This window comes from Lasioglossum baleicum, chromosome 6, assembly GCF_051020765.1.
Source record: "Lasioglossum baleicum chromosome 6, iyLasBale1, whole genome shotgun sequence".
NCBI classification, from domain to species: domain Eukaryota; kingdom Metazoa; phylum Arthropoda; class Insecta; order Hymenoptera; family Halictidae; genus Lasioglossum; species Lasioglossum baleicum.
The window spans coordinates 12,766,268-12,779,124 of record NC_134934.1 but is presented as its reverse complement, the minus strand read 5'-3'; positions in this window follow the sequence as shown (position 1 = coordinate 12,779,124).

Genomic DNA, 12,857 nt, shown 5'->3' with positions numbered 1-12,857 from the left:
CATCTATTAATGCGCAATTACCGGCAAACAATGTGATTACGGCCGCGTTTAAGTAATTACGCGACGCTCGCGAGCCGCCTCCGAACCGCGCGCCCCGGCGCTTCCTCTTCCTTCGTTTCGACATCCACCTCGCCCCTCCCGTTTCGCGCAGCTCATTCACCTCCTTTTTCCATTAAATTTCGGACATAATTAAATTTTAAGAAGATTAATTTGATAGACATAATCGATCCCAATTTTAATTGAAACCGCGGATGGCCGTAGCGACATCTACCAGTAACCCAATAATTATTCAAACATTCTAGATCGAGTGTTTCACAGCGTCGCGAGGTGACAAGAGGATTTATGGCCGGCTTTAGCCGCGCCGATTCCCGCCGATTGAAAAAGCGCGTTAAGAAGATTGCTCGGTCAAAGGAGTTTCGATGCCAGTTTTTACCGGCGCGTAACCTTTGCGTTTAATGGGTCAAACTGTCCGTAACGTTTATTAATGCTCGGCGTTAGACTGAGGCGTTCCATGTCAACGGGATGGAACGGTCCTCATCCGATGACGCGTGAAAGTCACTCGAATTAGAACCGAACCACTTCCCATGATTAAACGATTCGATCGAGAGCGACCGACGACGGGAGACCTTATATCGGGCTCGCAGCTGTCATTAACTCGGACATCTTCAGCACCGGCAGAAAAGGTTGCCGGTTGGTTGTGACTTTTAAATCACGGGTTCTGAGCGGCCGACGACGTTCCGCCGCATGGCACTCGAACATACGCCGCCGCCGCGCCGCGCCGTGCCGGTGGAGCAGAGAAAAAAACCCGTGACATCAAACGAGAGTAATCTATAAATATTGGATGGAAAAAAGGCGCGGTTGTTTTTCTAAACGTACGTTTGCCTGGCGGCGAGCGAAATTGCACGCTTCGTAGTACAATGTAGGTGATTTATCGACGGCTAATGGATTTAAACGACGCGACGTCGGCGGAATTTTTTTGTTTTTGTTTGCAACCGTCGCCGCTACGACTGAATATGCAAACCAGTAGTCCTAATTGATCGTTAATCGTAACAAGGACTGAAACGGGATGGACCCCGCGCCACTGCTCACGATTTATTGCGTGTTCTGCCATGCCAGCTCGCGCTTTGACTTCCTCGTTACGCTAATAAACTGCAACGTTACGTGTCGCCAGAAATATTGCTCGGCTTATTTCTAGTGAAAACTATTGCGAGCGAAACGCACATTTTTTCTAATTGATTGGAGGTACCCGATCCGGTGATTTATGCCTGAATATCAAAGGATTTCTCATGGTTGCGTCTTTCATACATTCATCCGAGTTTTGCAACGTTTGCACACTATGTGGCACTATTTTATAGATATTTATATTAATCGATACTCAACGTTATACTGAACTGTCTCAGAAACAACTTAAAGGTCGTCTAGAATTTATTCCTTTAAAATTTGACGCAGTGGTTAGAATTTTTACCAATAGGACGGAATCATCATAATGCATTTGCAGAATCAGGAATCACCCTCTCTCTACCAGCACCGGATTAGTCACGTGGAACGTGTCACGTGGTCAGGCCGTGGCGGAAGCGTGGGGGAATAGCGCCGTAGAGGGGGAAGGTAGAGTAGGGAGACAAGTCTTGTAGAGTGGCTGTATTAATACCCTCACAGGCCAAGGAAGAAAAATGCCGATCTAAGAATAGCGTGGACGTCAATGTTCCTTTCGTGCTCGAAGTAGAATTGATCACTGATAGCGACAACAGCATTGAAAACGCCGCGCATCGGTCATCTCAATCCGTCATCCCGAGGAACACCGCAATCGGTTTCCCAGACGACCGATCGCGATCGCCTTGTTATTTTCTACGCTGCTAATGAGTAATAAACACTTTCCCCTATGAACTAATCGATTAAGAATCGGCACAACCGAGGATCTCGCGCCGCTCGCAGCCATGACGCGGCCGAGCTTTTTCCCCCTTCGTACGAGACGATCGCCAAGGATCGTTCCAGGATGCTTGCTCTCTATTTTTCTTTCTTTAATTGTCGACAGCCGTCTCGATCTTTCGAATCGTTACTACCTCGTAATTACGGAACCTTGACTTGGCTTGATTCGGTCTGACGAAAAAAAAGAATGATCCAGGGAATCAAGGTCCCTGCTACGATCGGCTACCGGTTGCCATTTGCATAATTTCGGGTCAGCTCTGTTGATTCTAGCCAGTTCGAAACTACTTCCATGAATCTGAACAGACACGCTTTGTTCCATTTCCGTTTCGATTTTTTCGATTCCGAGACCTTCTGGGAATCACAATCGATCCATTTTGCTACTATCTTTTTAATCATTGCATAAAGACGTAGTTTCGCAAAGAATTTGTTATGTAGACGTACCTTGAAATTCGACGATATTTATTGCTTGTGTTTCTACATGTTCGACGTACAGAACATTGTCGCGCGAACTTAATTAAACAATTAGTCATCGCTGTAGTTCCCCTCTTTTTGTGTGCATCTTCTTCGAGCAATTCGACACCATTCTCGTCTTAGAAATTATACTAATATTCTTTGAAGCGACAAAAACTTTTAGAATGGTCCCATACTTCTTACCACTGTTTTTCTTCGCAACAAAGTTGAGCCATCGGATTGGAGCGGAAGGCAGTTAAGAAGGGGAAAATCATCGACGACGATCCCGGGAAAGATCATCGCGATCTACGGAGCAGGATGAAAAAGGCTCGGAGATAAAGATCGGGAAAAGCGGTCGATCCCAGCCGGATCGACAGCGGCCTTGGGCATCCGTGAAATGCAAAGTAACTGGCGAACGATTCTAAAAAGTCGCGAGCAAAAATCCAAGGATACCGGACCGCAGGGAAAAAAGGATCGAAGGTTCAAGGCGAGGCTCTAACGAGTCTAACCTTTAAATTGATCTATAAAAGCGCGCGAGACCGCGGACGTCATCGCCGCCATCTTGTTTGTTCGGAATTCATCTGGAATGTCGAAAAAACCGACAGTTCACGCGAGCGATCGACTTCCTCGTGTCAGTGAATAATGATCAGTGCGTTGATCGACGTTAGCAGTAAACGTCCGCGAATTTGCAAGTTTAATTGGTCGGCGAAGGCTGTTTGTCACTGACAATTCAGCTCCACAATAAGACCCTCCTTCGAGTAGAAGATTCTGCTCGCTGTAAAATCAGTTTATTAAGTCACCTCGTTCCTGTTGCATATTGCTTCGTTTTTTCGCCCCCGTGGCCACTCATTTAGACATGATTAATCGTCCGAGTGTTAAACGATCGATCCTTGAACTTGGATTACCGATGCTTTCATTTGCCCAGCCGATTTTTTGTGGCGCTTACACAACAGTTTTAAAGATAATAGATAACGTATGCTCGAACGAAGTCAGGACTTTTGTACCGTGCTGTTCAATTCATGAGATGATTCAATGAATAGTATAACGAGCAGTCTGTGGATGCTCTGTACTGTAAGGAACAAAAGTTTTAACGAGATGTGATCCAGTCTGTTTCTATTCCTGACACGATGAGGCCATTTACAAGGGAAATCGGCTTCTCTTTAATCCTCCTTGCTGTACACGTTGAAAAATTCGAAATTTGTATACATAGACATCCGAGCGATTAGTCTCCGTAGTTTCATTATTCACAGCCCCGGTGATAAAACATCATCCCTGAACCAAATTATCTCGTTTTCCTTCACAGTCTCGCAGAAGACATTCGATTTCAAACGGGAAGGTGTGGATGACCGTGTGTCACCCACGGAGTCGAAGCTTCGCCGGTCGTCGTCACCTCGTCATTATCCCCCGGCGATGATTACAATTATTATTCCGATCGGGCAATAATCATGTCCCGTACGCCGTAACCAGTCGCGTACGATTGCGATCGGCGATCACGTAGCCGATCCCGCTGTTTTGCACACTTTGTGGAACGGGAGAGATCTTCCCTTAGATTCGATTGCACGTTCCGCAAACTTTCGATGAACGGAACGTGAAATCTCTTTCGGACGGCCAATTTGTCCCTGGAAATACAACGGATATAGAGTTCAGCAGAATCGATCGTTCGAAAGCTGATTTTTTTACAATCTAGAATTGATCAAGTTGACACGGAGATGGCATTTATTATACATGAAAAATTCTTGTTGTTCGTTCCTGTTTTTAACCGACTTCGAAAAAGGAGGAGGTTACTCAATTCGATGTGTATGTGCCTTTTTTCGCTTTTTTTTTCTATGTACGTTCACCGAGATGGATGGACCAATCAGGACGAAACCTTCTGCATTTTGTAGGGTATGTCTCCTGATTGGTCTCTTGAAAACAAATTTTGCATTTTTTCATTATGTGCGGTTTTTGTTGCAAATAACCAATAAGACCGAAAAACCATCCTACGGTGTTCTACAAATTCTTCTCGTTCCACTAAAAAGTGTGAAAAAAGTTTATAAAAAAAATTAGACCGACTTCGAAAAAACGCACTAAAAAGTATGAAATAATTTGTATTTATAATAATTTCTGTGAATATACACACGAATTCAAATACAATACAATCTTTTCGGAGGCGGCGCAAAATTGAAAATTTTCGACACTGGAAATTACGAAGATCCTTCAATTCTTCTACATGCTTTCACATATTAATGTATCCTTTCTACCCACCTACTGATTTCCAAGTCTACCATATTCCAATGAAATCATAATCAGCAACATCCGTCATTTGGAAAACTTTCAATTTTGCGCCGCCTCCGAAAAGATTGTATTGTATTTAAGTTCGTGTGTATTCACGTAAATTAAATGGAAATTATTTCATACTTTCTAGTGCATTTTTTAGTGCGTTTTTTCGAAGTCAGTTTAATTTTTATGTATACAGTGTTTTTATATTGACAAAATGAGGGCCGCAAAATTGCGAGAATGGTCTCCAGAATACAAGAGACACCAGTGCCGTGACTCGCGCAGCTGGTTCGCCTATCAAGTTACCATTATTAGGAAGCGGATTAACGAGGTTGGTCCACGGGACGATTTTCAAACAAGGATTCCCGTTCCGCTCGGCAAGACGAACCGCTTGAGTACGCGCGATGACGCGCCGCTACGATAGGACGCCGAGCGCGTCATGAGTCAGATATCCTCCAGGTTTCAGCGTGCCGGGTCAGGGGTCGATTGCATTTGCTCCTACCGCCCCCACCCTTCTTCCGTCTCCGTGTGTCTTGGAGTCCTTGATATTAGAATGGTCCAGGGGAACGCGCATCTAGTATAACCGTTACATGCTGCACCGGCGAGGTGCACACAGGATCCTCTTGATCGTCCACCGACGACGCCGCTTCATTATCGTCACGATAGGCTCCGCTAGACGAATCGGTTGGCCTCTCATAGTGTCTTTGATCGCGGGGGATATTAAGGATTCTCGCCTCGAGCTCCGGCCTCCGTTCATGGGAATCTGTTCCATCGATTTGTCCTCTTTCCATGTGGCCACCGATCCCCTCACAACCGCTGAACGTCCCTTTCTATTTTACAGAAATTGTCCCCTTGACCAGATCGATGTTTAACTTCTTTTAAACAACGTGGAGAGAAATATTTAGTCTACATAAACATGCCTGTCCAATTTTAATGATTTCAAAGAGTTGACGGTCGAAGAATTTGTAAAATCATTAAAACAATTGTGTAAACTCTTACATAAGCGCGCCAAAGTGTTATAGATTTCGAAGTAACAATGATCATCGAGCAGGATCATCGATCACGTCTTAATCTCCGGAGAAGACAGCCGTCGAATTGTTGTCTACTCCAATAAATTTTGACAGTAGAACTTTCCGCGGGCAAGATAGAAGGAACGCTTTATGAGACGAGGATTCCAATAAATTGAGAATCGAAGCGCTTCGTGAGCGTGGACAGGTGTCCGATGGAAGGTGCAGTTGAACAACACGACGAGTCTCGATGGAACGAGCCGTTTAGCAACGGAGAGTCCTGAGAGCGGTCGAGCGACCCTGAGATTTCGATCCTATCTCGGCTGATCCTCGATCGAAGGACATCTCGATTGACCGAGTTGGAAAACAATGCACCGAAGAAGAGAGATAGAGGAGAGGGGTAAGACGATGGATGGCGAAGACCGCGTATTGCAAATTATCCTGCCGGTGTAATTACCCCGGCGAAACGACGATGCTTCTGATAGGCAAACGGGCACCGGCGACGATCGATGCCAGGTATCGAACGGTACGGAGGCGATTATGGTAACGTCGTTGTCCGTGCTGAGAACGCGAACGCTTCCTTGACACGGGGAAGCCTCCTCGAGATTCTCCGATTGCGATTAAACTGATCCTTTCGTACCGGTACACGGTCCAGGATTCCTCCTCGGCGACGCAACGGGCAACTGGTGCAAATTATTGCGCCATTAATTGAATATCTTCATGCACTTGCAATATAACAATTTCCAGAGCTTGCGAACGTTCGAAACGTTTGTAAACGTTCACTGGACAAACAGCCTTTCTACAACACGCGTATGTTGTCATTCGATAGAATGTAATTTCAGAACCATGAAAAATTTGTCATGTTCGACCTAGTTTCGGATCGAACATGTGTAACCCCTTAACAAGGTTCGGAGCTGTCGCAGGGTCCTCCCAGCAAGGATCTCGCATCCTTTTCTTCTTGTTACCCATTCCTTGTACCAAGATCGGTGACCAGCGAGCAGCCTGCGCCCACGAGCAAGAGGTCCTTGTAGGGCACAATCTTTGAACCGGCCCTCATGCCTTTGCGCGCATCTCGAGCACTCATTCGGCGAGTCTTAATTTTCTCCAATTACGTGCGCCTACGATTCGCCATTAACATGTATATACGAGAGGGGAATTGTAATACGCTTATTACAGGACGAGCCGACCGAGATGCGAATCGCCGACCGGAAACGAGCCGCACGTGCGATCCTAGATCCCAGCTCAGACCGATTTATTTTAGATCGCGCGGACAAACTCGATCTTCGAGATCTGCGGAATTCAGTGAGCTCGGACATTCTCTGGTAAGTGGACGAGCTGGAAGGTTCAGTTATATTATACTGCTTCTATAGTGGACTTCCAGTAGTGGAAATAGGTTATTTATCGGAGCTTAAACTTAATATTTAATTCAACGTGTTCACGATCGTCAGACTATGTTCATGCTCTGCAATTTTCTGGTAAGTGAATGGACTGGGACGACAGTTATGTTATTCTGCTTCCTAAGTACATTTCCAGTGCACAAAATTAAATTGCAATGTCTGAAAGAACCACCGTTCATGGAACTGCCCTTTCGCGTTTTTCAGTTTCATATTTGTGAACAGGCTTCAATTGTCGCTCGCAATTGACAGACGACTGTTAGGAGTAACGAACGCAAGCGACTGAATGGAGCAAGTTCCCTCAGCTCGAAGTCAACAATCGACTGTAAACGCGTGTTCACTGGATCGAGCCGTGAATCGGGCCTGCGTGTCAGGAAAGTGGTACGAGTCGATCTTGGAAACGTGGTTAGCGTGAAGACGCATTATTTGTTTGACAGCTGGGAGTATTACGACGCAACGAACGTGACTACTCTTCTGGGAATAGATCGAGATTCCCTGGGAGACACGGGAAGCGTCCTTCTGAACTTCCGGGGAAGATCGAGCGAGTTCGAAGACCGAATACAAAGTCTGTGAAAAGCATTTTCTTAGCTAAAATCTTCCTTGATGTTATGCATTTTATCGTTAATTTGAAACTGAGAATTTCTCTTAACAAATTACTCAATGACAATTTTGGTCATGAACCAACAAGCCACCTTCAGAAATGGAGTCCAATAATTTCTTTCAAGATGATCTTCTAAAAGATTTTTAAATTCTTTTTTTAATAAGTAGACTGCAGTTCTGTATGCAATGATCTGCATGAATAAATAGGAGACAAATAGAAATTTCTTTCTTTAATAATTTTATAAAATTCACAAAAATATATATCGGCGATATTGATCCTCAAGAATTGGGTACAAAAACATGTAAAGAAAGTTTATGTAAAAGGATCTGTTTGGATTTAGTTATGGTTTCGTAAAATCGTCTACAGCATTCGGCTCGAGAGGATTAAGTTAGCAGAGGGCGTGTAAAAATCTATTCTCGTCGAGTTTCTTGAGCAGGACAGCTCGAAGAGGTCTGCGCCCGTGTAGATACGCGCTATCTTAATTACGCTTTAAGCATTACGCTCGCGTCGTTTATTTTCCGCAATTTCTTCGCCTCCGCGTGCATCAATCGCCCGACGCCAGGCGTCATTAACACGCCTCTTGATTTATTGCGCGAAAAAGAGCACCAGTGCTCTCTGGATTTCGGTGCGCGTCGATAATTCCGTGGCTAATAACCGAGCCGAGCGTGATTGTTCCGAGTCGAGGGGAATTAAGAGTCTTCATCGGTGAATTGGCAATGAAAGGGGAACGTAAACTGTGACGAACGCAATCCCGTGTACGCCGCTAACTCAATTTCATCGAAAGTTTACCAAGAATAACTTACGAGCAATTGACCATTTATTCAATGTATACCAACAATAATATGCAAATTAAATGCAAATAATCTTTTGATCTTGCTTTCCGAAAATTACATGTAGAAAATTTAAAATCTTTAAATTCGTAACCTTGGACAACCTAACTTTGTAAATTTAAGCGGGGTAATTGTTTTCCAATTTGGCTTCTAGAGCTGTCTAGAAGTTTATTCAATGTATTTCATTTTGCATTCAACTATTATCGTGTAATATAGCTACATCTAATCAAAATAATCCAATAAAATCAAGTTGGAAGCTTGTATTTTTTAATTAGCATATTGTTGAAGATAAGTAAGTGATCCGGTGATTTATGAACGGTAAATATCCTCAGTCTGCTTGTAACACGGTGTTTCAGTTATAAAAGTGAAACGAGTGTACAAGTGCACAGGAACAATGTCGAAATGAATTCTGAGCGGGAAAAGAAGGGACATTCCTCACCGACGACTAAATAATTGTATTAAAATATTCGAAGCTTCCAGGTACCTTCCGAAGAAGTAGCTTCATCAGCGATGCAGCGTACCGGCCGTGTCCCGGGGACTCCTCTGTCTAGATCGATATAAGGATCAGAAAACGACCGAGAGGAAGCCGCAATTGAGTATTCCGCTGGAATTCGATCAGGGTCAGACGTTACAGGATTCCCCGGAGCGTGGATTCGCGAACCCGCGGGAGTGGTTTTGCTAGTCGTCGCACGTCGGATGTCACCATCATGGGACGACCTTAGGCGAGCGCACCAGGGCCACGCACGAAGAACGCGCGCCGCCGGATTGTGGCTCGCTTTTAAACCGTCGAATTAGCCGGCACGGATCGCCTTAAAATCGACTACACTGGCCGTCTTCGGACGTCCCAGACTCGATCAAGGCCGATACACGTACGTGCGAATTGCATGATCTGCCGAGCTTCAAAACATTGCCCAACCGGAACTCCACAGGTTCGGTATGGGAAAGCCTCGGGCACCAAACCATGCCAACATCGGAGGAAACGTTGTAGCTCTTGGGAGAAGAATTCGTGAAGAGAAAATGAGGTTCAAATCCCTTGGAACCAGCGTTAGGGCACAAAGCCCCTCAAAGCGACCACATGACGTGACGCGTCGAGAATTGCCCCAGCAATCGTGGGGGTATCCAGTGGCGTCACGATCCGTACTGTAGGGTCGTGATTAGGGAGGGGATCAAGTTCAATATGTACTCACGAATCCGAGTCAATTTCATTAACCAAGTTTCATTTCATGGGTTTCGATTACTACTTAAAAGCAATAATGTTTCAATGATTATATTTGAAAAGTATTCATTTTATACAAACTGATATCGAACCTCGGAATGAGTACTTACAAGTTTCGAAAAGATAGTTTCGAGGTACTTGATCCCATACTTAGTCGTGATAGGATCCCGACCCTCTGAATCGCGACGTCTGGGTTAGACTACACTATAGCTTCTCACTCAGATTCTGACCACAGGATTTCTCCCACTATTTATCCTAGGAATCTCTCGATGCGGTAACACACTTTTCTCGAATATAAAATTGTGACGAAAGGATTTTAATACAATCGTAGATATGAAATACTTATTCGTTTGTCTTAGAAGTGCCAACATTCTCGAAAACCAAACCGCACCAAAGATCGAACAGAGGGGGACGGAAATATCAGTTTTTTATTACCACTTTGCGTCGAATTAGTTCGCGGACGAGCATAAAGTGTCGACCTGTTCCATCTTCTCCGAAGAGCATCCTCCCCGAGCATCGCCTCGCAATTCCGCTTACGTTATTATCGTGGAGCTCGCGAAAAAAAGCGAACGCCGCGGGTACAACATGGTCGTATGCAAAAGCGGTCACGCGATAAAATCAAACCCCGCGTGAGTGACAGGTCGGCTTCGTCACCGCGGGATGCGGCAGATAAAAGCTGGAGCGCATAACAAGGTGGCTGCGAAACCGCACGTTCGTGCGAGCATGTTCTCGTGTACGTCTCCCCCTCGTGTCATACCTATTCGAGCAGCCGCGATACAATTATCCCTCGCGACTATCCACAGCGACTCCCGACTATCTTGGTCGAGTGGGTGCTCGAGATGACGACCGCCGAGCGGGCAATCGGAGCGGAATCGAGATGAAAGTAACGGGGATGATGTAAGGAGCGATCGCTCGCTCGACGATCAGTCGCCTCGGGTGGATCAAGGTTGATCTTTAAAGCTGGCATCTCCCTTTTCGGGTAAAAGGTGCTTTCAATGCAATCTGTTATCAAGCGTCACATACAGCGTATTGCGTTTCTATTCAGGAGATCTATCAAAAAGATTGGAAAGACAATTTTTATTTTGCATGGAGATCCGCAATGTACTCTAGACGCAGTGTTTTAACTGGAAAAATAATGATGTGCTTATTCGTCTAGGCAGTTAATGATAAATATCACTCATCATGCAGAGTGGTTATTGTTATACATAGATAGAAGAGTGAAACGTACACGTGGTCCGAATTTAACAACGAAAGCCTGTGTGAAAATAGAAGAATGAAACTTGTAAGATTTACTGCGAAATTGCGATTTTAAGTGGATTGATGGTTTCGGTTAGACTCGTGTATACGAGAGCGCTAAAATCATAGTTGCGAAAGGAAGTCGAAAAGTGGAAGAGACGAGACCGTCTTGCAATCGGAAACGGGGAATTAGCGATTCAGTGACAAAGTGTCCCTTCCCCGAAGTCGCAGTGGCGAGACGATTGAATTTTCACGAGCGGCCCCGAGGTGCAATAAAAATCGTTTCACGAACCGTTCGCGACTGGCGATGAAAATTTATACCGCTGGGAGGGACAGGAAGTGGTCGCGTTTGGGATTCTTGAATTCACCGCGATGAATAAAGCCCGATGAGACAGAACATCGCTTCTCGTTCCGTTCGTCGAACGTACGGGGGATCGGGATGTCGCTCACGTCCACATGCATTTGCATTCGACCCATTGTCTCCTCGTCCCTCTGGTCTGGCCGTCTCGCTTCATCGGCAAAAGCGAGAGAGGCCTTCGCTCTTGAACTCTCCCCGATTCGCTTTCAACGTTATTTTTGTACGCGTCTCGTTGTCATCGCCGGCGCATCTAAGGCCGCCCCGATTTATACGACGCCGTGCAACGGCGCTTCGCGCGACGATTAACAGCCATTACGTATGCAAAGTGCAAGGAAAACACCGGCTGACGCCATCGTCGCGAACTTTAATTTATGGTCTCACGCACTCTCCGTGCATGCGTGTCGCGACTCGGTAGACGCGAATTCTAATACCTGACGACCCGCGATTACTACCGCCGTTTAGAGCCTGCCTCGGTAGTACGTACATTGTGTTCGACTATGCTCGATCGCGATCACGACGCCGGTATGGAAATCAAGACTTATGAATGAGAATGCTGACTAGCGATCGATGAAGTTGCTCTCGTTTCAATGGCACGCGGCTTCCGAACGATCAGCTGTCGAGATTTCTTCACGGACGTACGCGTTATGCTAAACGCACTTCACTTTCGGAGATAATTGGAGGATAGCGAGCAGTACAATTATTAAATAGGTTTTTCCATTCAGAAACGTGACATAAAAATTATAATTCTATTCATTTGTATAAAACAACATACTAGGTGATTCAGAAAGTTCGTTGCTTAACAATGAAATCACATGAAATAATGAGTCAAAATACATTTATTCTTCCTTATATTCTCCCTTAAGCTCAATACATATTTTCCAGCGATTTTCTAATTCATTTAACCCATCTCTGAAATGATATTTTCCTCGAGACCTCTAAAATACTCATCTACGGCTCCTGTAACTTCTTCATTTGATGAAAAACGCCTGCCACATAGGAGTTTTTTGAGGTTTGGGAACAAATGGAAGTCAGAGGGGGCCAGGCCTGGTGAATATGGTGGATGCTGCACAATTCATAGCATAACTCCTTTAATTTGGCCATTGCAAGTACACTTGCTTTGTGAGGAATGGCTTGGTGAAAAAGGACTTTTTTCTTCAAAAAGCCAGGTCTTTTCTCCCGAATTTGTGCATCCAGTTGATCCAAAAGGTTTGAGTTATTGTTTTCCTGATTTGAAGCCATTTTTTACCATTGCATATGAAGGAACACTGTCTCCTAACACATTCACTAATATCATTAAAAGTTTCCTTTCCGCTTAATCCTTTTTTCTATAAATGACTGCACGATTTTTCAAGTTTTCTATTCTTCTAATCAAAGCAAACACGTCTACTTTAATCAGCTGCCTGAAGCAAGCTATTTGACAGATCGATTTGGAATGTATGGTATGCTCATATCAAGGACGGATGTTTTCAACAACGATATGTTTTTGCTGCTATCAATATCATCTATGTGTCAGGCTACCAACTTTCTGAATGACTTGGTACACCAGTCGCCTGCACTGCTCACTAAGCTGACTTGAGTTAGAT